A 25,158-nucleotide genomic window follows, 5' to 3' on the forward strand; every position below is an offset into this window, starting at 1 on the left:
TGAATAACATGAAGGCAAGTCTCAGGCTTGTTATTAATGTCCAAATACAGAGGAGAATGGAACCTAATGACTTTAAGTAATTTAAGCAATTGCATTGTGTTCTCATTAGATTATCTTATAGTATAAGAATCAGATGGAGCTAGGGACAGAGAAGATATTACACGCAGGTTAATCATGCAGATATTTCAGGTTTATCGCTGGATATGTGATCAGAGTTTGCTAGAGGCCTTATTTAATGATTCATAATAAGATGGTATGCTTATGGCGAGCTTTTTATATTAATTCTGGGTTATCACAGATTGTTTCCAATATAACTATTTAGGTATTAAAGGTAACCAGCTTTGTTTCCGCTCTGAGGATCTACATGAGAGTGTTTTGTTCGATTCCTGTCTGAATTGTGATGTTTGATACTCTGAACAAGCCTGTAATTTTGCTGAGATGTTACTCCAGCCATTAGGAGGAATCAGCCTCTATTCACTTGTCAGATGTCAATATGATGTGGATCTGGTAAAGGTGGTTTAGGTGCTGGCTTATTGATAGAGAAGCTGCACTGCCGGGCCCCTGAGCAAGGCCCTTAACCCTCAATTGCTCAGTTAAATTCATATAAAATGAAACAAAATGTACTGTAAGTTGCCCTGGATAAGGGAGTCTGCCAAAATGCCAAAAATGTAAAAGAAACTAACTCTAATCAGCAAAAAGATTGAGGAGATTTACAGCAATATCTATGTTTCTTAGTGCGTATATTCTTCACTTATAATGATGTTATATAGTGTATGTAGTTAGATTAGTCACTGCCCTGAGGACGGTCAGGTTAACTTCTCACACAGATCTTATCACTCTCAGCAGCCCATGAAAGTCAGCAAGGATCAGCCAATCATCACTATCTATCTATCTATCTATCTATCTATCTATCTATCTATCTATCTATCTATCTATCTATCTATCTATCTATCTATCTATCTATCTATCTATCTATCTATCGATTCATGTAAGTGTCTGTCTCTCTGTCTGTATAACTATCTAGCTATTTTTATTTATTTGTTTTCTTTCTTTCTTTCTTTCTTTCTTTCTTTCTTTCTTTCTTTCTTTCTTTCTTTCTTTCTTTCTTTCTTTCTTTCTTTCTTACCTTTATTTATTTATTTATTTATGTATGTATGTGTCTATCTGTTTTTATTTTGTTGCGTGTTTAGTTTTTGTTTGTAATATAATATAAAATAAACACTGTTGTTCTCCACACACGTGGACTTTGTGCAGATGATCGCTCAGTATGGTGTGTGTTTTAAAGGCCATCTTGTAGGTGAGGTTATCTGACATTATATTATATTCTTATTTTACATTATGTTATATCCTGTATCTTCATATTCTTGTGGAAGAAGCTTACTGAAGCTTATTAATTACTGAAACATTGAGACGAGGAAATTTCTGTAAAAAGGAAATATTTGATTTTTAATATCCATAATAAATCATGGCTTTTATCGCAGCAACATTCTAATCTAAGTGGATTAGAAGAGACACTTCCTGGGTGATGTTATCCTGCTGCATGCGTTAATGTCGTTAATGCTCCAGATCTCTAGCAGTTTAAGTTTTTCTCCCTGTATCTGAAAGGTTTCAGTGTGCAGATGGAGAGGATTTAAGGCTTATCTAGGTAAGAGATACATAGAAGGGTGTCTGTGTTAGCATAGCGTATGAATGCTATCTGCACCGCGCAGCTCTGTACGCAATCTGTAAGCAGTTGAAGAGCAGGAGAGATCATCTGTGGGGGTTTTTCCCCCATCAGGAAATTGCTTTCAGACCGAGTTACAGGAGCAAGAGTTCTTCAAAGCAAGCAGCTTCCTGTTCTGATATTATCCCACAGTTACAACGACGGAGATTTCATCTTACTAAAGTCCTTCACAATATCAGCTTGTATAGGATGTAAAGTTGGATAGAAAACCTGAACTTCCTTTAAATCCTGGAATTTGCTCATAAGGTAAACAAAAATAGATACTCCAAAGAATTTTTGTTTTAATTTTCTGTAGATCCCATAAAAGCATCTTTCTTCTTCAGATATACAGCAGCAATCCTGCCTTTGTCCTCTGTCTCACCTCTAAGGCAGGTAATAAAGATAATAAAGCCTTATGCCTGCTCGGAGGTGTAATTGCTCCTGTAATGGGTCCATCAGGCATTTAAAAAAAGCATGAATCTGTCTTTGCAGGTACACACAGGTAGCAAATTAAAGGATAAAGTGGCTTAGGAAGATGTTGGGCAGCTACAAGCTTCTGAAACACCTCGGTGTTGATTCTGTATCAATACTAGACGCATGAACACCACCAGGAACAAAGACTCCCTGAAATGAATTCACTCAAATGTGTTCCATGTGACTGTATTGTGCTACACGAACTCAATTTGTTTTTTATACATTGATCCTATATTTTTGAAGGCTTTAAGAAAATCAGACTCCATCTGACCATGAGGATCAAACCCAGATAGCCGGCACCTCATTACCGCTGCACTATTCTACTTCTACATGTTTAACCCTGTTCATTTACTTCTATACTTATAGTTCACCATCAGGTCAACATCCTCGTGAGATTTTAGAATGGACTTGGTGTTATGTTAATACTACGATACTAGAGTAAATCAATCACGCTCACTCTAAATAATTCAATCTAGCATTTAGAAACTTGTTGGTATAAACAATATAGTCACATTTTGATAATAACTTAGGATTTCTTAATGCAGACGTAATCCAACCGATTGCTTTTCCAGTGTGTTCTTCTAAGATGTATTCCCTGAATCTGTGTTTTGATAAAGGTTGAGGCGGCTGTTTAACACTTACGTTTATCTCACTGATATAACAGAGCAGTTAAGAGTTAAGGGCTTTGCTCACGGGCTCAGCAGTGGCAGGTTGATAGACCTTGGATTTAATCTCACAGCTTTCTGATCTGTAGTCCCACATCTTAAGTACTGAACTAACACTCCGAAACTCAAATATGTGTTCAATCGATTTGAGATCTCGTAAAGGCCGTGAATAGCATAAGATTTCCATCATTTTCATCTCCCTCATCAAACGAATCAGTGAGCCCTTGCGCCATGTGGATGGGGAAATCGTTATCCTGGATCAGACCACTCCCATCAGGATACAGTAGTAATGTTTTATTATAGGATGAAGCTGACAATAACTGTGTATTGATTTGCGCTGATTCAAAATAATGTGAGCCAAATCAGACTGCAGGTACACCTCTGATGGATACACACATACACACACACACACACACACAGAGCTTAGAGGTGCTGCATTAAGTGACCTCATCATGCATGTTTTTAAGATTTAAGAGTCCTTATTGTCCCAGTTCTGGAAAAGAAAGCGAACAGAGAGAACAAGGAAACAAAACTTAAACTCAGCTTTTTTTAATTCCTTCTTTCCTCCAAAGTCCTCTAGGGTTTTATTATTAAAGCTTAATTATAGGCTTCCGTTATGGCCCATGGTCCAGAGATTAGCAGAAGAAAATCTTTTCGTTTAGGATTAGCAGAATGAAAAAGTTCAGTCAGTAAATTTTGTGCAAATGAGTCTGTCCTATCACACTCCTGGACATACGTTTGAGACAGGATGTCAGGTGGGATGAACATGAAAAATGACTTTATTTTGGAAAATCAAACTTAGAGCATTGCATGGGGAATTCCAAACTAAATCAATCAATAAATAATAAAACCATTATATTGATATTACTCTTCAGTCATTTTAACCTGATAAAATGTAAAAGTGGTTGTAAAAATGAACCCATTTTTTGTCATTTTTTTCTTTTCTTTGACATATTCATACTTATAAACAGTAAACCAAAGAGATGTGGGTTGATTTAATTTGGCCATTGTATTACTTATTATTATTATTAATTTGGCCATTGTATTACTGTTACATATATTTTAATTGAGTTTTAACGAGAGACTCGGATCTTCCTCATAAGTAACCCAAATGTCACTGCTTCTTCATGTTGGAGATCCACTTGCTTTTTTCACTTTAAAAACATTAAAAAAACATCGATAGTGCATGAATAATGGCATCATGGAGGATTTATTGATTTTGCCTGGACTCAGCAGACCAGCATTAAAATGCCTTACCGTCCAGCGTTCTGAGCCCACGCTACTGACCACAAGACAACGAGGAAACCAGCGACAGCAACGATTGTAAAGATCAGCAAAAAAAAAAAAGAAAAGAAGATCTTTGCGAGGCAGAAACATAAAAAACAGTTGTAAATTAATCCATTATGCCTTCTACACAATGTACCTGGGTAATAACTTTCAGAGGAAATTGAACATCTCAAAGTAATGACATCGGTGATTAGATTGGACAATTTGCTGCAGTGCTTCCTGACACCAGCACCGGCAGCGAGAGAGGGAAAAGAAGTGGACGTGCTGATGCCTGGGAGCAGAGAAAGAGGCCAATTAATCTGATTTCTGGGGAGCTTCAGTCTGCTGCTTCCTCATGCTGCAGTATAAAGTTGAACAAAATACAATTTGATTCAGTAAGACGGCAGCTGATGACCGCAGAGTAAAGAGAAACATGTTTTGCTACATGCACCAATCTCACCATACATACGTTCATTACGTTACGTATCCTCCTCCCTGGAATATTTTAGACAGAGCCAAACCGAATTCTTCTGTTCATTTGCAAGACTCCTGCTTTTATATTATGCAGCATGTGGTACTAATAATAATAATAATAATAGTCAGGGAGTTCTGTTATCTGTTAAAGCTACCATTGTTCCTAATATGAACTGTGTGAATTATTTATTAATACATAAGATCAATACAGTTAACCAATGCAGTTCTGACTGTTTACATCAAATGTCAGAATAAGGGAAACATTTCGTCTCATTGATTTCAACCATGACGCAGTTGTCCGAGGCTAGACGGCTAGATTGATTGTTAGGTTTTTCAAAAAAAACCTGGCATCTTCCGCTGTCCATTTTCAGTAACCAATGTATCCTCAGATTCCTGCTCCTGGCTGATAAAGCTCGTCCGCCTCAAGGTTCAAATTGCTTTTGAATTGGTTAGCTTTTCTGCTAAAAAAATGATTATTTCACTTGATTCTCAATTCAGACCAGTCTGGTTTACTCTCCGTTTCTGACCTTTTCTCATTAGTAAGATATTTCCAGGCCTTCCAGGAATTCTGTACTCCACAATGATCTGTTGTAGATCACGTAATAAGTGTGTGTATGTGCCTGAGCCACACATGTAGGTGTTCATTTCACAACAAATTTGTATTTACGCTTGATTTTCTGTTACAAGCATGATAATTATGGAATATTGCTCCTGAGGCGGTTTAATGAGAAATATTAGGTGAAGGTGGCAGAAAATACATTATAATGTCTCTGGGTGAAAATGTGGTACATGACAAACTGCATTAAAGATGGTTTTGGTTTGAAAACAAATGAATTTGATTGAATGAATTGGTTAGTGTTCAGCGGATGATCTGAAATAGTGCTGGTTCTCTGGTTCTTCTGCGTCATGTTTAATAAACCTGCTGAAGGAAAGCTTACGTTCCCTTCATCACTTGTTTGTGATGTGCTTAAAGCAAGAGGATCCTGTCTGTTCAGGTTGCATTGCATTTAGTATCCATTTATTAATAAATCATTTTGTGGCATCTGCTAGAGGGCCATCTTGTATAATTAAGTGCTTGACTCTAAAAACAATTAGATGTGTATAACAGCCAGGTATTACTAGCTTTCCTGGAATAACTACAGCAGATTATACAATATAAAACAACACAATACCATAAATTACAATAAAATCCAATTCTATCCAATCCAATCATATCAAATCCCTTGGAGTCAAACAATTGATGTGCAGGTTCAAAGATTTCCAAACCACAATCTGAAAAGATAGATAGATAGATAGATAGATAGATAGATAGATAGATAGATAGATAGATAGATAGACAGATAGATAGATAGATAGATAGATAGATAGATAGATAGATAGATAGATAGATAGATAGATACTTTATTCATTCCATTGGGAAATTTACAACTTCCAGCAGTATCCACAAGCATAGGTAATAATACTAAATATTATAATTTAAGGGTACAAAATATAACAAAAAAAATATAACCAATAAAATATAACAAAAAATACTAAATACTAGAAATTTAAAGGTATAAAAGATAATAAGTAATTAGTAATGTGCAAAAACTAGAATTTAAAGGGTCAGTACAGTACAGTAGTAGGCCTAATATCTAATTTACCTTTATTCATCCAACCCAATTTTACATATTAAACCCAAAATATATGCAAAATAAGCAACTATAGAATTTGCCTTTTCATCAGGACTCACTTCTATTAGTGCTGTTCAAAGACAACTGGAACACAAATCTATTTAAAGCCTGTGATTTTCTACATTCACTGGGACATTAAAAAGGTTTCTTGCTTTCTCTGTAGCATTTATGAGTACCAGTGTCTGGACTCTCCTCACGCTAATCCTCTGAAAACTCAACACTCAACACTTGAAACTAAAAAAAGAAAAAGAAAAGGAAAAAGAATGGCATAATTTAATTACCCAGCGAGCCTGACCGGGGTAAAGTGGCTAATGAAGATGAATGAATAAACGAATCACTGAAATTCTGGGAAATGTTTTAATATTGAAATATATAATGAGGAAAAAGAAAAAAAGCCTGGGTTCTTAAACACAAGGTACTGCATGTTCACTCTTTGTAGTTATTCACAATTGACCAGTTAATTAAAAGTCATGAACTTGACCTTCTGCTTCTGTCTCAAGAGGTATTGCTGGGTAGAAATGGTTTTATTCTAATAGAATAACAGTGCCATTTTTAATAAGCCAGACAGAGTAATCATCTGTTTTCATGAAGGTTCAACACTTTATTCTTCATTTATACACATACGCATACGCATTTATACACAATAAATACTTTGCCAGACATTATGTCTATTTATTTTGTATATTCTTTGATCGAATCCTCTTTCACCAACCTCTCATACCTTCTTCTTTGCTAAGATATGTGCTCAACTCTTCTGAGAAGGCTTTCCATTAGATGTGGGGATTAGTGATCATTCAGCTACAAGAGCATTAGTGAGATCAGACACTGATGTAAGAGTGAGGAGGTCTGGGGATCAGTCGGTGTTCCAGTTCATCCCAAAGGTGTTCAGTGGGGTTGAGTCAGAGTCAGGGCTCAGTGCAGGACACTCCACTTCTTCCACTCCTTAACACCTTAACACACCATGTCTTCATGGAGCTCAGGGGCTTTGTCATGCTGGTACAGGGTTTGAGTCTCTTAGTTCCAGTGAAGGGAAATTGTAATGTTACAGTATACAAAGACATTCTGTACAATTGGGTGCTTCCAACTTGTGGGAACAGATAGGTGTGATGGTCAGGGGTGCACATACATTTGGCCATAGAGGACATGATAGGTATTATCTCGATAAGGATTGGATTCTGATCTGATTCTTGGGTGAAGTGTATGGTGTGAACATATGCAGTGCTGACTGACAAAACACAGATGCTGCATTGAACACAGGATATAATTGGTCTTAAATCTTGCTGCCAGCAAAGTCTGATGTTTTGCATACATCAACCAGAGAGGCTTCCGACTATGCTAGTAAGAGGACTTCACTGTTAAATCATTACTGTATGGCTGATTCTCAGAGGTGTGATATCAGGGTCATTAAAATGTAGAAAAAGTTTAATTAGGAGAGAGAGAGAGAGAGAGAGGGAAAGAGAGAGAGAAAACAACAGCTGGCTTAAGAATAGCCAGTGATCTTTCTTGGGGTCTTCTACAATAGCCTGCTATCCATTTACATTATATGACCAAATAGCAATTGTGCACTGCATACTTTTACACAGGCCTTTTGACCTTGGAAAAGAGAAGAAAGAGTAGAAAAGAGGGAGTGGATTAAAACCTAGTAAAGTTGCCTGAGGCCCAGTCTGGGTGATAAGACCACTCATCAGGAGGAGTCACCATGAACCTGGAACACTTCCTGAGTATTAAATGACCATAAGAACTCTCCCAACTCAGAATGTATTCCTTAACCAAGTGCCTCAAAACTAGGAGAATAAATGTGCAGTAAAATATCCTTCCAAGAAGATACTAAACAGTGAGAATTGTCAAGGGCCAACAAATCAAAAATCTTTTTAAACAACACGTCACTAGTTCACAATCCAAACAAAGAGGAAATTACTCTAGGTACAGTTGAGAGACGATCCCCTGTCCCTGGATCAACTCAAGTCAAGAAGCTTTTATTGCCATTTTCAACCATATACAGCTGATGCAGTACACAGTAAAAAGAAAACATGTTCCTCCAGGACTCTGGTGCTACATAAAGACACAGAGCTACATTAGACAACACAGAACTGAGGGCTAAAAGTAAATTGAACCTATTGCTTAAAGTGCATTTGTGCAAGATAAAAGACATGGCAAACAAACAATACAATTCACTACAAGATACAGATACATAAAATAGCATTGACCAGTAAGTCATGTCAAGTCAAGAAGCTTTTATAGTCATTTCAACTATATATATAGCTGATGCAGTACAGAGGGAAATGAAACAGTGTTTCTCCAGGACCCTGGTGCTACATAAAACAACACAGAGCTACATAAAACAACAAGGAGCTAAGGGCTTAATGTAAGTCACATAAAGTGCATCGTGTGCAACCTAGACCTAGACAAGCAATACAAAACACTACAGGACAGATACACAAAATATACGGTGTACAGTCTGTGTGCTTCTGAGAGCAAATATGGATGCTTTGTATCATAGCAATATGTAGACAGAGCAGATTCAGATGTGATGTGCAAAACAGATTGTAGCAGCATTTAAAAATATTGGCATCTAAGTGGAGAAAGTGGGAGGAGCAACAGAATTATGAAGACATGGGCAAGAAACCAGACTACAATTACATTTATAATAATAAACTCTAGACTCTAAACAAGGCCTGGTCGAGGTAAAATGAGCACTAATCTTATACACGAAGTCTCAGAATCCTTCAAATGGGCTATGTATAACCTTGTTAACCATGACACGCTAAAAGAGGATGAGACTGTTCCAGAACATTAACCAACCCACAGTTCATTAATTTCCAATTAACTTCATGCACTGTGCTGACATGAATGTGACACAGCCAGAGAAGGGTGTGACATTCATAAGCCACCAAGCAGTGAGGTATTTCAACACACTTTGCTATAAATATGCTTGCGCATTACTGGCATGTTTTCCTAACACCAAACACAGCCTTGTTCATCCTCTTCCATTTCCAACAACCTGATCTTATGAATATTTCCTATTTATAATATCAAACTTCAACATACACAAGCTACCTTATTCAAATACTAACTAAATACAGCAAACTTTATTATTTTACCTGTAACAAATATGAACAAATTACTCAGTTGTCATTACTAAAGGCCAGTTGATGCACGAGTTTAGGATGCTTCTGTTTTAAGGTTGAAAAGGCAAAAATGTGCATCCTTTGAGGATAAAGGTATTCAATTTCAGTTATTTTTTTCTTTATTTCAGCTTTATTTAAATATATGAAGATTCCAGTGGGACAAAAGTTTACATACATCAAGTTGGCATCCCTTTAAATAGTCTGGAAGATTCTAGAAATTACCATCAGCTTTTAAATGGCCGATTATCTTAATTAATAAATTAGGTGTGCATCTGTGGCTGTATTTAAGAGTCTATGTTTAGATCCAGTGCCTCTTTGCTCTTGATACCATGAGAAAAATCTAAGCAACTCCAAGCAACATCTCCATAGGAATAATATCAAATTACCGAAGGTACCACAAGCATTTGTATAAACCATTGTATACATGCAAATATAAAAATCATGGAACCACAAAGACATCATTCAGGAAAGAGGCACAAATTAACTCCTGGGGGATGAAAAGTTAGGTCTGAAAGTTTCAACTGAACTCCAAGACGTCTACAAAGAAACTGGTGGGTTGGAGGTATCAGGTTCCAAACTACATACATATAACAATCAAAGACCCCAAAAAACCCAGACTGAAGCTTGCAGGTGATCACCAGGATAAAGGTCTAGCATACTGGAGGAGCATTCTCTTGGTTTGGCCTTAAGGATCAGTTCTTTGTATGGATGAAAAATGTTGAGACTTTTAATCCAAAGAACACCATTCCAAAAGTGAATCATGGGGGTGGCAGCTTCATGGTGTGGGGGAAAGGTTACTGGTGCACTTCAGAAAACAGATGGAGAAATCTAGATTTCTAGATTATCTAGAAATGATAAAGTACCACCTAAAGACAACAGACAGAAAGTTAAAACTTTAAAACTTCCAATGATCAGGGACACCGATCCTAAGCATATCTCTGTACGAAGCTGTAAAAAATGGCTTCAAAACACATAAAGTGAAAGTTATGGAGCGGTCATGACAAAGCCCTGATCGGAATCTCACAGAAATGGATGGACTCTACTGAAACATTTGTCTGAGTAAGGAGACTGCTTCAAGAGATAAAGTACCCTTTATTGGTTACATATACAATACCACACAGTAAAATTCTTCACATATCCCATCCTTGGAGGGTTGGGGTCAGAGCACAGGGTCAGCCTTGATATCAAACCCCTGGAGTGGGTGGTGGAGGGTTTAAGGGCTTTAGCCAAGTGCTGGAGCTTGAACCCCAATCTTCCAATCAACAAACCAGAGCCTTACCATTTGAGGTACAAGAGTTTTAACAGGAGGAATGTGCAGAAATTCCAGCAAGGTAATGTGAGAAGCTTGCTGAAGACTACAAGATCAAGTATTTAAAAGGCAATGTTAAGAATACTAACAAAGTGTATATAAACTATTGAACCATTGAAAAAACTGATAGAAGCTGAAATAAATGCCTCTTTGCTGTTATCATGAAATTACCTTTTACGTTTTGAATACAGTAATTGACTTAATACAGGAAATGTATTTTCCTGTATTAAAAATTGAAAAATTGAGTTAGAGCATTTTTAACCTAGGTTCATGTAAAACTTTTGGTCTTAAATTTACTCCAGCTGTGAGACACACTAAAACACACTGATTTCTTATACATTCATCTAAACTCTCAACTCTTAAATCCAAAATAATATTACGGTGTTGCGCAATAATCTACTTACATTATAGATGCTGTGCAAATTCCAATAACATAAATTTTTAACTTTCTAACCTATTTAGGCTGAAGTACATCTGTACTTCAGTCTGTATTCCTCAGTGACCCTTCGCATGCGTTCCCTTTAATGTCTGGAAATAGCTCATAGCCTCGCGTACAACTCACAAGGAAATGTAATGACATCCACATGCAAAATATTACCACGCACCTCTCATATACGCACGCAGATACACACATGACTCATTAGGGTCATTATGGTAAGGCACAAGTGTTGTAATTAACATCTCAATAACACTTTTGATATGGAGATAAGATTCAAGAATAGCTGGCACTCGAGCGGGTTCTCAGGTTCTCTAATCGAGACCAGTCGCAGATGGGTTTATTTTTTTTATGAAGCCGCAGGAAGTAGCTTAACCTATACACGATGAAACCAGTACAAGATGCTTAATATTGAGTCGAGGATTCAAATACTCGTATGATGTTTTATTAAAGGTCATGAGCTACTTTCACATTTAAATTGATTTTTGCAGAACTGTTCTCTGATCTGCTCCGGGCAATCAGTGCCCTTTATGAAGTCTCCAGTGCCACTGTGTGTGTGTGTGTGTGTGCGATCCTGGTCTCTCCCTTAAGGCTGTTTTAAATGAAAACCACTGAACAGGATATCAGAGGATCTGTAGACATACTGATATACTAAAGCCTTCTCAGCCCTCGTCAGCATATTCCAGCTGTTTTCCAGTTGTTTCTCTTGCTGTGGGCAAGTAGTCTCGCTGTACGCAATACCCTGTTGCATAAGCATAATCTTTATGAAAACCTTTTGGTATGGCAAACTGTTGAAAATATAAGGAAACAGGCCAGAATTGATAGAAATCATATCCAGCTTATTTGGGAGAGGGGGTGTAGGAGTGTTTTGGGGACTGACGCATGCCAGACAGGCTTCTGCTTGCTTTCCACCGATAGCGATCTGCGCGTGTTTGCAAGCAAAACGAGATGGTGAAAAAAGGGCTGATCTCTTTCTGCATAAAGTACACAACTGCGATAAAGAAATGAAGACAAAAATCTGGCTTGAGATCCCATCAGTTACTGGTAATTTTTTTCAGATCTCGCCGAAGCCAAAGTCTGTTCTGGTTGGAGAAAATATGATGATGCACAACCTCGCCCATGGGCAGTGTCCGTGTTTGGCATGGTATGGCAATACCCGCATCCTGACACTGAGTCACACTAGAAACATTTAAACCAGGTGTGTGTTAAAGCTAGAGTCAGATTTCTCAAACTGAACCTCTTCACCAATCCCCGCCTTTAAACATCTAGGCACAGGTACATCTTTCAGTAGGCCAGACTGTTCACTACCTGCAAACTGGATAGCCAGTATCATGGAATCATGGAATTTCCTAATCACAGGACCCAGGAGACTTCATTAAACGGAAAAATGAAAATCACGCTGAACACGTCAGCTTGAAGGTGGCTAGCTAGAAGTTTGACTCACAAAGCCTTTCTTTGTTTCTGAATTTAGAAACAAATGTAAAACAAATAAAAGAAATGACATTACGGAGAAAGGTAGACAGCAGGGAAATGGAGAGCACTGACAGTCTAATCACTGTTTGCTGGAAGGGTTTGGGGCAAACACACAAAGCGTCAGATTTACTATCATCCAGAATTATCACGTGAAGATAGTTGGTGCGCATGATGCTGTTGATTTGCAAAGGAGAAGTGTCACGATGACATGATGTGCCAAGTGCTATACCACTGAAGTGACAAAAACCTGCTCTAAAACATTAATGTAAAAGAAAATAGATAAGAACGTGCATTGTGTTAATAACCTTCTTTTAGACTCTTTAGTCTTTCTCATTATAAAGACTTGGCAAATTATATAATCATTTGATATGAACATGCTACTGCAAATTTTGCCCTAATTTAGTCATCTCTTCTCATTAATTCCCACCCATCAGCCAGCTCTCTCCATTATACCACACACACTAACCAAAGAGGGTGAAGGCAAATACATGCTTTCTCCACGTAACACATCAAGCATCTCCAAAACTGCAGCTCTTGTGGGGTGTTCCCTCAGTGGTAAGTATCTATAAGTCTTTTAAGTATCCTTTAAGTTCTGTAAGTATCCTTTATGGGCCCCACCTCACAACTTACAGGACTTGTGCCCATGGTGACCTCAGATTGCTGTTCTTGACACAGACAGGAGTGGAACTGGATGTGGTCTTCTGCTGTTGTAGAAATGTAAGAAATGCCTCTGTTGAGTTCTACATAGAACAGTTTAACAGGTTTACGGGTTTCCTCAAGAAGACAAAGTGAAGAACTCTTTTTCTAACATCATGTACTACAGTTAAGATGTGATGCAACTCTGCCATATGCTATTGTTTTGTGAATCACCACAACTGGCCCACTTCATCATTTTTCTTTAAAATGGAACTGAATGACCTTGGAGCTTCATTTATAAGTGTGTGTGTGTGTGTGTGCAGTTTTAAATAGACTGCTCTCCAACAATGAGCTCCTCCGCACACTTTCTCCCTGACGTTCATGTGTTCCTACATGTACCTCAGGTTCGTCGCGAACATTCCTCAGACACTTCCTGTTTTAAAATATTTATTTAGTTATATATTTATAGGCTTAGCACTTTTTTTTTCTAGCCAGAACCTGATCTTTCTATGACGCTTGCCCTTCTAGAGGACTGATTCACCACCATTCTTTAAATAAATACCCATGAAAGAGCTCACTTTTAATTGTGCTTCACTTTTCTATTCAGTGGATTATGTAAAATGGTCAGAGCTGAACATGTTTTTTTGTTTTTTTTATCTCCGGAAGCTCTCAGGTTCGCTACAGTAAATGGATTATTAGCTGTTAGATGTCAGATGGAGCTTTTCATACGAATCCGCCTTCTCCCACACTGTGGCTGGTTTGTTATGTGATTCACAAAAAAAAAAAAAAATGCCAGCATCTGTTGAATGAGGAGCTCTAGTGAATGGAGTGTCTAATGACAATGCTGGATGTTGGTACGAAAATTAATAATGAACAAAAATGCTTGATTTTTTAAATGACATGTTTCCTGATGTGTAGGATAAAAACAAACAACTGGACCTCAACCCTCTAGTTCCAGTATTTTAAACCAGCATCCTGTGAGCTTAAACTGCTCCTATATTACTGCAAAATATTTTTGCTTTTAGTTCTTTAGCGAACTAACACATCAGCCTGGTTATTCATGGTCTTTTAGGAGATGCTTTTCAGTTTACCAAACCTGTACAGAGTGGTTATATGAAAGACTATAGACTTTCTGTCAGCTTTGACCAAGCTGGCTGTTCTCCTTTGACCTCTCTCATCAGCAAGACATTTCCATCCTGTCCCCTCGCCCCTACCGCACGGTTCTGTGTAAACTCTAGAGACTGTTGTGTGTGAGAATCCCAGGATATCTGAAATAACAACAATAAATAAGCCTTTTTGGAACCCAGACAGTACGATTGTAATGCTCCTAAAACATGAACGATTGTATTGCTGCATGAATGTGTAGCCGTTCCTAATAAAGTGACAAGTAGATCAAATGGATACAATGCCAGATTCTATCCTTTGTATTAGCTATCCAGACGCCAGATTCTCCCCTCTTGCTTTCTATTAATTATCATTCATTCATTCATTTATTCAGGTTTACCCACCATGCAGTGTGCACATAACGTCTAATCTCATTATTAAGTCAATGTTCGACTTTCCAAACATAAGTAGTGCTTAGTGTTCAACAAACAGTAACTCTGCTAAAAGAGTACAGTGTAATGAGGCACTACGAACCACATGATGGCTCATTTACTGCCATGTTAAGGTAAATAAACTGGCCTGCTTCTCTATTTGAAGTCTATATTGGCGACAGCACGGAGTTGTTTTTCACGGCTGATAAGATCAGTTTGTTTAGACAGGGACTGCAGAGCGACTTTCATGAGGTGGATACAGATGTTGTTGTCAGGATGGTTTTGACGGTGGAAAAGAAAAGAAAGATAATACTTAAAGTTTCGTTGAAATCATCTGGCATAAGCTCTTCAATTACAAATCTCTTAGGATTAGACAGAGACTCGCTATTAAAACTCTACACACTGAACTTTACTGTTACTACCAGCAGATCATCTGCAGGTTAATAAATCACTTTCCAATCTGAAATATTTGCACGTTCTGTACCGTCACTACGTGTAAAATGATTGCACATCATGCTACTACTATAAAAACATATTGCACACCAAATTCCATTACCTCTTTTTCTCTTTTTCTTTCTTATTATTTCTAATCATTATTAATTCGAACGCACTTCTTAAATTTAGATCATTTCTCTGCACTGTCTAGGAGGAGAAGGGCGGATTTTCATTTCACTGCCAGTTATATACTGTATGTAACTGTGTACGTGATAACTGTTTAACACCTTGAATCTTGAGTAATCTAACACAACAAGAAGGAAACAACACCATAGCTGCAACAAAAGACTAGCACTAACCCCTAACCTAGACTGGACACTATACTGCATAGAAAAAACACTATGTCTTTGATTATAGTGATTTCATTAAAAAGCTTATATTTTGCAAATTCAGCGACGACGACTTCTCGCAATACGATACAAAAACATTGTGTGTTGACTGCATCTTTATTTATTTAGTATTTCCTTTTATAATGTTAATGATCCTGTAGATTTTTTTTTTCCAAGCTTCTATGGGCAGATAATTTTAACAATAGAGTAAGAAAATGTAAAGCTTAAAGGCGGTTAAATTAACAATGGCTAGAAGTAGGTTTAATAATCTTATATTTGCCTTATCGCACTCCAAAATTGGACCAAATTCTACATTAATGTTAGTTATGTTAGTAGTCTTGATGTTGATTTGGTTGTCTGTTTAAACTCCATAACTGTACATTTGTGCATTATTAAGAGGTTAGGGATATTTGGTTCAGTAAGGATGATATGTACAATCAATGAATTTTAACCTTTAAACTTTATTAAATTTTTAATAGGTATTGTCTAGCTAATGGAAAACATATCTATATAAAACAGCTCTGTTCATCATCGTTCAGAAAAGGATCTCAATAATAACATGGCATAGAAAGCATGCACTGAGAAATCGCAGAGTGTTTGACATTTCTGGCTAATGTCGTTATTAGAACTATTTATTTTGCTTATTAGGAACCCAAATGGTTTTGTTGACTCATCATGTGTGTGGTTTGTCGAAAAGCCAGTTTCTTCTCTCCTCCATGGCATTTCTGAGCTGTGTCCTTTACACCTTTAGAAAAGTCTGAAACTGTACCCTCTCACCAGCCTACTTAAGGTGCCAAGTGGGACCTCGTCTGAATGGATCTTTTTCATGCCCTCATTGTTCCTCTGTTTGTAAAGATCTGGGCCATAAACAGGATAGAGGAACAGTAGAAGGCACATCATTACAAGGATTTTTCTGAACTGAGACACACAAAACTGCACCTGCACAAACTGTCGGTGAGAGCCGATCCTGTTCTCAAAGCGATAAAGCACTCTCACACAAGATTAACTCAAAACTCTGTCAACAGGAAGTGCGATTAAGGCTAGAGCTCTGACTGAAAGTTTGCATGTACTGTAGAAAACCATGTGCAAACATAATAACGTAGACAAAAAAAACACTTTTTGCTAGCAGGGTCTCCAAAATTGGAAAGCCAAACAGGATGTCCATTTTGCCTGATCAAGTAAATACAGTTTAGGGCTTTTCTAATAAACTTTCTTCAATTATAATTCCTCATTACAATAATCAGAAAGTGTCTTGAAATCATTAATAATAATCAGTTTCTCATACCACAGCAATCAAGAAGATCATTCAACAAAGTATCAAAGAACTTATCAGTCTCTACAGTATTAAGCATTGTCCATAGGAGATTTTTTTCAAAATTAGTGCAGATTTTCTGCAGATTTGAGTCGAGACGCGTCATGTATCAAGAGTACAGCTCTCTTTGAAAGTCATTACATATGTGTCTTAAATGTAGGAGTTTAAAAGAAAAATCCTGAGCCAGTTTTACCAATTCAAGTAGTCTTCAGCAAAGGCTAATTATGAAAAAAGCTGCCACAAAAGTAACCTCCTCAAAACCACTGACTTATTTACATATTGACCCCGCTCCTTACTTTTCATGTGACATATTTCATGTAATTATTATGTATAAATGACCCAAAGCAAAGCTACCAAATACATGATTTTAACATGATTATAAGTCACATTTTATATGATGGTTAGCATTCATTAGTGATTTAGTGATTAGTGAGCTCAGTTCAATTCAATTTACTTGTATAGCGCTTTTAACAATGGACATTGTTTCTGATCAGCTTTTCAGAAGCATAGAAGCGTAGGATAAAAATTCTAAAGTTTAAAGTTAAGTTACTTTTTATCTCTAATATTTCATCCCTAATGAGCAAGCCTGAGGTGAAAGGGGGAAAGGAAAAATGATATGAGGAAGAAACCTTGAAAGGAACCAGACTCAAAAGGGAACCTCATCGTCATTTGGGAGATGCTGGACAGTAAATGATGTAAAAATTAATAATGTCCTTTTTTCAATAGTTTAGTCACATGGAATTGTGCAACCAAGAGCTCCTGAGGAACTAATAGGTCAGTGTAGTTTCTCAACTGTCATAGGACACACTGGTGGACATGAGCGGTAAATAAAGAGGCTTTCACATGGCAGTTTAAACAGATTGGTGCGAAAAACAAAAAGCATCCTGTGAGAGGAGGATCTACAGTCGGAAACAGCTTGTTGAGAGAGATTGTGATCAGGAGAATGATCAGACTGAGCTGATGGAAAGTAAGTAAAATGATCGCTCTTTATGATCAGGGTGAGCAGAAAAGGCAAAACTTGCCAAGCCAAACATTAAGATGGAGGATGTACTACAACAGCAGCATAGTTTTTCAGGTGAGAACAGGATTTTGAGAATAGAGAGCCTACAGAAACTGAATTCTGAGCTAATTACTGCATTCATGTCTGATGTGAACATCAACTGAAACTCTTAATGCCATGTAATTGGCTGCTTGGAAAACTGCATGAAAATGACCAACATATACAGTATACATTATATAGACACTACGGAATTGAATGCTGAACCTGATAAAACACTTTAAATAGGATGTTAAATAATTCACAATAACGCAGTATTGCACACAGCATCCCACTGCAGTTTCTGTCGGAATCAGGTTTAAAACATCAAGGCGTGTTTGCCTACCCTAAGGCACATATCACACCCTGCTGTACACCACACTCCCTCTGAGACGCTCGCACTGCTCGACTGGACACACCATCCCTCAAGGGTATGAGGAAGAGGTGTTTGTAAGACAAGAATCTTCTCTGTCCTGACACCCGGGTAGCAGAATAATCTCCGAGTCACTGACCGTCTCCAAATGAAGGCTTCAACTAGCTTGAACTTTATCTTAATTAATCTTCGCTTGTCTTGTGTTTTCTTATCACCCTGCACTAACCTGCTGAACATGGTGTTTAGGCAGATGGTTCTCTTCATCCCAGACCTAGGGAACTAGCTAGAGGATGTGTACGTCTTATTTAAGTTGCTCTGAATGAGAGAAGCAGCTAAATCATTTGCAAATGTACTTAATAATATATTGATGTTGTTTATTAGTGTGTTTCTGTTACATACTCTAGGGCTTTGCACACTTGAGGATGTTGTCCACAGTGTAAACTCCGGCTAATTAGAATCCTGGGTTTATGTTGTTGGAGGTTTCACACTGCTCATGCTTTACCCGGGATTAACAATTCATCCTGACTCTTCATAATCTGTGGTTTCACACTCGACATTCCTAAACACACACTTTCATGATGTTCAGTGTTTTACTGCCTAAGCTGTAAGGTTTCAGTTTCTCATTGTAGTTCTGTTGCTAAGGATCTGACATTCTAACCCCGAGTAAAAAGCAGTGCACTAGACTCAGCCTTTACCTTCAAAATATCTTTTGTGGCTTGCTGAAGTCCTGAATGGTTAGTGGTGGGATGTTGGACCATTTAAAAATATATTTTTCTGAAGGCTAAAGACATGAATATCTACTCTACAACTTCCATTACCGGTTCAGAAAGGTTTAAATCGAGTAAATGGTGAAAGAAATAGACCTCATCGTGGTGCTCTTGAATAACTGTAGCGGTGTGTATGAGGATATTAGCATTGTGGAATACAGGAACATAATCCGGAAGGTGTGTTTGTGTTATTTTGTGCACCTGGGCAAAAATATGATTTGATGGACAATAATAATTGGAGTCAGGAGATCAGGAGTCCTCTCTAGGTTGCTCATAGCAACCTCTCATTCAACCCTATTTCATCTTATAATAATAAATGCATCTGTAACCCAGATTTTTTTAACCTGACCTTAGCACTAATGCCTTTTCATACCAATTCACTTAATATGAATTTCTTCGAGTTTGTAGTCATGACATCCTCATCCTCCCTGCTGCAGTCATTACTTGAATAGCTCTACTGATGTTTATATAATATCTGATAGAAAAAGCTGTCATCTGGAGAGCAAAGACGTGCGCAGCGGCGTGTCTGCAGCGGACATTCTGGGAAAGCTCTTACAGGACGCCGGGGTCCGAACAGAGGCTTCTGACCTCTCCCAAGAGAGGAAGTAGCCTGGAAACTTACCGGTGCAAATCTGTTTACGGCTCATTTCAGAGGAAATGGTTTGTGACATTGGTTATCTTCCATCCATGTGCTTTACGCTCACGTGCTGCAGTGACAGAAAGGGCAACAACCGCTCTTTCCAATACAAAATGCAGCGCTATAATCAAATGGCTCATTATGGAGAAAAAATAATATCAGTGTTTTATATTCAATTGAGTCATTTTTTTCAAAGGCGAACGCATTGTGCTCAGCGGTGTGTGTTATGACTGTAGAAAATCTGCCGTATATGACGAAAACGTCATTTCACTGCCGATGTTTATACAGGATAAAAATGATTAAAAGGTCGATAATGGAAGCTGTATGAGATTTTTCCAACCTTGTGGGTTTGTTATCACAGGAAGAGAACAGAGCACTCATTTGCCTGCTGTGTCCTTTTCTATCATAAATACAAGCACCAATGCTGCAGCAGTGTCACAAATAATTGTGCCATTCTGCTGCAGGAAATTGCACAGCATGAGTCATTTGAAACACTCAGTAATATATTTGATGCAGGGTTCAGTAGTAATTGAAATGATTTAATAACAACACAGACAGAAGCAGAAGCTAGAGTTGTTTGTTTTCAAATATGGAGCACAGACAGAAAGCAGAAGAACCACGAAGGACCGATTGCCTTAGGAGAGCACCAGACGTAAGCCTCAGCAAGACTTCAGCGATGGGATTAGCTTATGGAAAAGCTAGAACGTTTCACAGTGGAGTGATTTTTCCTTTCTTGCTTCTATTACTGGAGCAGCGTTTATGGTAATAGTGGACAGTGTTAAGATGGTACAGAGATGATACGCTTTCAGATGGTTTCATAAAGACTGTAGCATTCATGTGGTGATCATAATTAGAGAAAAATTTATAAACGAAAATTTGTTGTTCATCTTCATCACTCTAAATTTGAAAGTGCTGTAGTAGCTTAGTGGTTAAGGTGTTGGACTACTAGTCTGAAGGTTGGGTGTTCAAATCCCAGGTCCACCAAGCTGGGCTCCTGAGCAAGGCCCTTAACCCTTAGTTGTACAAAAATGATATCGGTTGAATGTAGATCTGGATAAGGATGTCTGCCAATTAATGTAAATGAATGCTGTGAGTATTACCATACTCCTGTTCTACTAAAGATAGATGATTACAGCTAAATTGTTTGAGGGTTTCAGTTGTCATAATTAAGTGTTAAGGACCTCGCTTTGACTTCAGGATATCACTAGTGTTTGGTGTGATCTTGGTCCACTTTTCTTCTAGTCTCTTCTATAGCCCAGGTTCTTAGCAATAACTTTGTTTGCTGAGAATTTCCCAGATATTTTTAGATCGGGTTCAGATCAGGATTCTGGGCTGGACATTTCATTATTTCATTGTATTTAGCTTCAAGTTCATAACTTTACCTGTGTTGCATTTTGACAGAAAATTGTAGGGAAGGAACTGCATGTGGCTGAACGAGACACTGATAAACATTTGCTGTACCAGAGGCCCAGTTCTTGCTGCCGTAAACATCTCCCAAACTGTAGCACTTTCAGCAGGTTGTGTGTACAGAGAAAGAACTCGTCCAAAGTTCACTAGTGATGAGAGCAAGTTTAATTTATTCGGGTCCAATGGGAAACATTATGTTCGGCGTCAAACTGGGGAAAGACTGAAAGAAGTCTGTGAAAGCTGGAGGAGGAAGTGTCATGGTTTGGGGGATGTTTTCTATGGCAAGAGTTGCGCCTCTTGTACAGCTACATAGCAGGGTGAATACAAATATTTATCAGAACCTCTCTCAGTAACATGCAGTTCCTTCCCTTTGAGCATCTCCCAATCATGAATACGCTATTTAGGCAGATGGTTCTCCGAGTCCCAGACCTACTGAACTAGCATCAAGATGTGTGAGACTTCTTTTAGTTGCTCTGGATAATGAAAGCCTCTAAATGCTATACCTTCAAATGTACATATGTATTAATGTTAAGGATGTGGGGATGTAGTGATCAATGTGTTGGACTTTTGATCAAAAGGTTGTGAGTTCAAATCCCAAATCTACCAAGCTACCACTGCTGGGCCCTTGAGCAAGCCCCTTAACTCTTAACCCTATTTAGGCAGATGGTTCTCTGAGTCCCAAACCTACTGAACTAGCATCAGGATGTACATTGCTATGGATAAGAGAAGCCTCTAAATGCACTAAATTTTAATGTTCATAACAATATAAACTTTTCAGTTGTATAAAATGAGCTAAAATGTAAGTCTCTCTAGGTAAGGGCGTCTGCCAGATGTCCTGGAATGTTGTTGTATTGAGTGTGTTAGTGCAGTAGGATGAGATGCTCCATCCTGAGCTCAGGTTTCTCTCTGTGTAGAGTTTCATATGTTCTTCTTGTTTCCACATGGCTTACTTACATGTTCTCTGGTTTTCCACCTTCTCAAATGCCTAAATTGCCCTAGGTGTGAATGGACTACCATACAATCGAGTGTATGTCTCTCTCTGTGTGTTCCTGGGATTCACTACTACCCTGATCAAGATAATGTGATGATGGATAGAGATTAAGTAGAACGCCCATCCTGTGCTTTAATTCTTCATGGATTGCTGAAGTCCTGAATGCTTAGTGGTGAGATGTTGGACCATGCTTCAAAACCAAAATCGCTTGCTTCAGGACTGAAGAAATGAAGTGAATATCTACTCCACAGTTCTACGCTCCAGTACTTTCATTACAAGTTTAAATTGGATAATTGGTGAAGCGACAGAAGACCTCGTCTTGGTGCTCTTGAATAACTGCATCAGTGTGTATGAGGATATTATCATCGTGAACATAATCAGGAAAGTGTGTTTGTGTTATAATCTGCACACAGGCCTGGTCGTTTGTATCGTATTTCTCTGGCTGGTTTACAGTTCATGCAAAGCAATCATTGGAGCTAATGATTTCCACAAGATAGCTGCCCATACCTTTATGAAAGCCACACAGTTGGCAGCAGTTGTTGAGGGATGAAAGCCTCACTTGGCTTCCTACAAATATAAATCCATCCAGATGTAGGAAATGTGGTGAAAGTTAAAGTTGTCAGGCCATATTACCTTTTCTCCAGGTTTTGTTCTCATTACAGCAAGTTATTTGGCTTTGATGCAAAAGACAGAGCTTTTAAGCTCATGACCTACAGACTGGGTCATACTTGTGCTCATGCAAATCTCTGCTTATTTTTTCAGATATCTGTGACCTTTAAACACTGTACGTCTCTACTCACGCTGTTTCTCATGTTTGATACGCTGCCGGTGTTTTTTAAGACGATTAAATCATTTGTCAGTTTTTGTTACAGATGCACCTGTAATTTAGGCCCCCACTGTTTGGAGCTCTGTTAGTCATCTCGTTTTGCATTTAAATCAGACATATCCAAGTGATAAATATCAGACCTGTTTTATAGCTGATGCATGCTGTTAGATGGCAGGCAACCTAATACTGTGTAAAATCATCTGTGCAGCTGTGTTTGTAATTGTGATTTAGTCCATTTAAAGTCAAAGTCCTTCTTCATGCAGTGTTTGTGTTGTTGTGTGTGTGTGTGTGTGTGTGTGTGTGTGTGTGAGACCAGATTCTCCACAATACTTTTACACCTATCTTTGTGGGGAAGTGGGTATCTGGTCTCACACACCTATGCACACACACACACACACACACACACACACACACACACACCTTACTATTCTGGGTAATTAACACTATTATACCCCAAAATTTACTGCAACTGTAACAAAAAAAGCGAAAGCTAAAATGTTTGCTTTTGGTTCTTTTGATTTCACTATATAATAATGTTAATTTGCTGAATTAATAATCATATGAAGGTCTTCAGAGTGACTGTGTGTGTGTGTGTGGGTGGGTGTGTGTGTGTGTGTGTGTGTGTGTGAGACTAAATGTCTTCCCAGGTCAGGATATCTGACAGTATTGACCTTTGTGTGGACATTTGGCTGATTTCTTTCTTTTTCTTTCTTTCTTTCTTTCTTTCTTTCTTTCTTTCTTTCTTTCTTTCTTTCTTTCTTTCTTTCTGTTTACTTTAGTGTCGCTGTTCACTGATGAGGCTACGATTAGATTACGGTGTATAATAATGTTAATTAGCTGAATTAATAATACTGTGAAGGTGCTCAGAGGGACAGTAAGACAAATGTGTGTGTGTGTGTGTGTGAGAGAGAGAGAGAGAGAGACTGCAGGGAATATCTGCAGTGTGCTTCAGTAATCAATACAAACAGTAGAGAGAGTGAAATAAAAAGCAGAGAGCATTTCTAATGCAAATGTACGCATTTCATGTTCAATTAAAGACAGACGATTAATAATAGTAATAATTGCATCACTATAACTGACAGATCCTTTTTTCTCATTTTAAATGTAGTGATTTCCAGGGCTAATGGACCACAGATTGTCATGGCCCTGATTCAGTGAACCTGTTCAATCATCATTGTAAACTCCACTCCACATGCTACGTTGTGTGAGCCTCTAATTGCACCAGCTCTGTTGATTAGCAGATGTGTATTCGCGTAACATAATTAGATCAGACCTGCTTTTAAAAAAGAGAAAAACCTGAAGGTAATTACTTCCCACGGGGGCTGTTGATGGCGTGAAGCAAGCAGCGAAAAGTTCTGCGTAGTCTTTATAGAAAGGGCAGTTCACCGGCCCCTGAGCTCTCATCTGTTATAAAAGGATTGGTTTGCTCATTTGGCAAAAGGTTTAATCCAGGAGGATTAAGGTTTTTAGCTCATCATGGCTTCAGCAGTGTCCATCTTGCAGTATTAGATCACAACGCTGTGGCCAGTGGCACAGAATTTCACCTTGAACCACGTTAAATATCTGTATATGATCTTTATTGATTCTGATGCTAATTTGTTGGAACGGTGTTGTATTTCTGTTTCCCCCACGAGAAATTAGCACTCTGATGTCACAGGGGACATTGTTAATGCAATTGAACGTGTTTAACAGGAGAAAACAAATTCAATTACCTGAAACATAAGGGATAACGATCTGGTTTTGCTGCTAGCTCCTAAAAACAAAAGAGCTTCTTTTCTCTGTCACCGTTTTTATGGTGACGTTCAGCGCCACGCTAATGAAATATCTGACGTCAGATTAGCACCAAGGGCAAATGTCAGAGTGGGTCTGAAGAATGCAGCAGAGCCATACAAGGCAGTTAGGAGAGACTCGACTCAGCTAGTTTGCCATGTATGAGATTACAAGTACACTGTCAGTGATGGCAGGACAGTGGAACCTTGGCATAATTACAAATTTTCGCCTTAAAAATTGAAATTTTGCAAGAAATTTGCATCACCATACAAAAAACACTGTTCCAGAAGAGTCAACCCATGTTGCCTTCAGCATGTGTTCAAAAGCTACATGATTTTTCGGGCGTTTTTTTGTTGACAGATTGGTGGCATGCGTGGTCTGTTCTATTTTTAGCCCAAGCTTGGTGGCACGACTTCCTGTGAGGACCCTTGACATGGAATGCTT

The 25,158-nt window shown here is 38.2% G+C and overlaps 1 protein-coding gene across 1 annotated transcript in view; it reads left to right on the forward strand.

The window, feature by feature from the left end:
• Window positions 1–25,158, forward strand: part of rerg (RAS-like, estrogen-regulated, growth inhibitor) — a 51,874-nt gene that overhangs the window by 11,355 nt on the left and 15,361 nt on the right. The gene's annotated exons all lie outside the window — the stretch shown is intronic.

This window comes from Hemibagrus wyckioides, linkage group LG19 (genome assembly GCF_019097595.1).
Source record: "Hemibagrus wyckioides isolate EC202008001 linkage group LG19, SWU_Hwy_1.0, whole genome shotgun sequence".
Lineage (NCBI taxonomy): Eukaryota > Metazoa > Chordata > Actinopteri > Siluriformes > Bagridae > Hemibagrus > Hemibagrus wyckioides.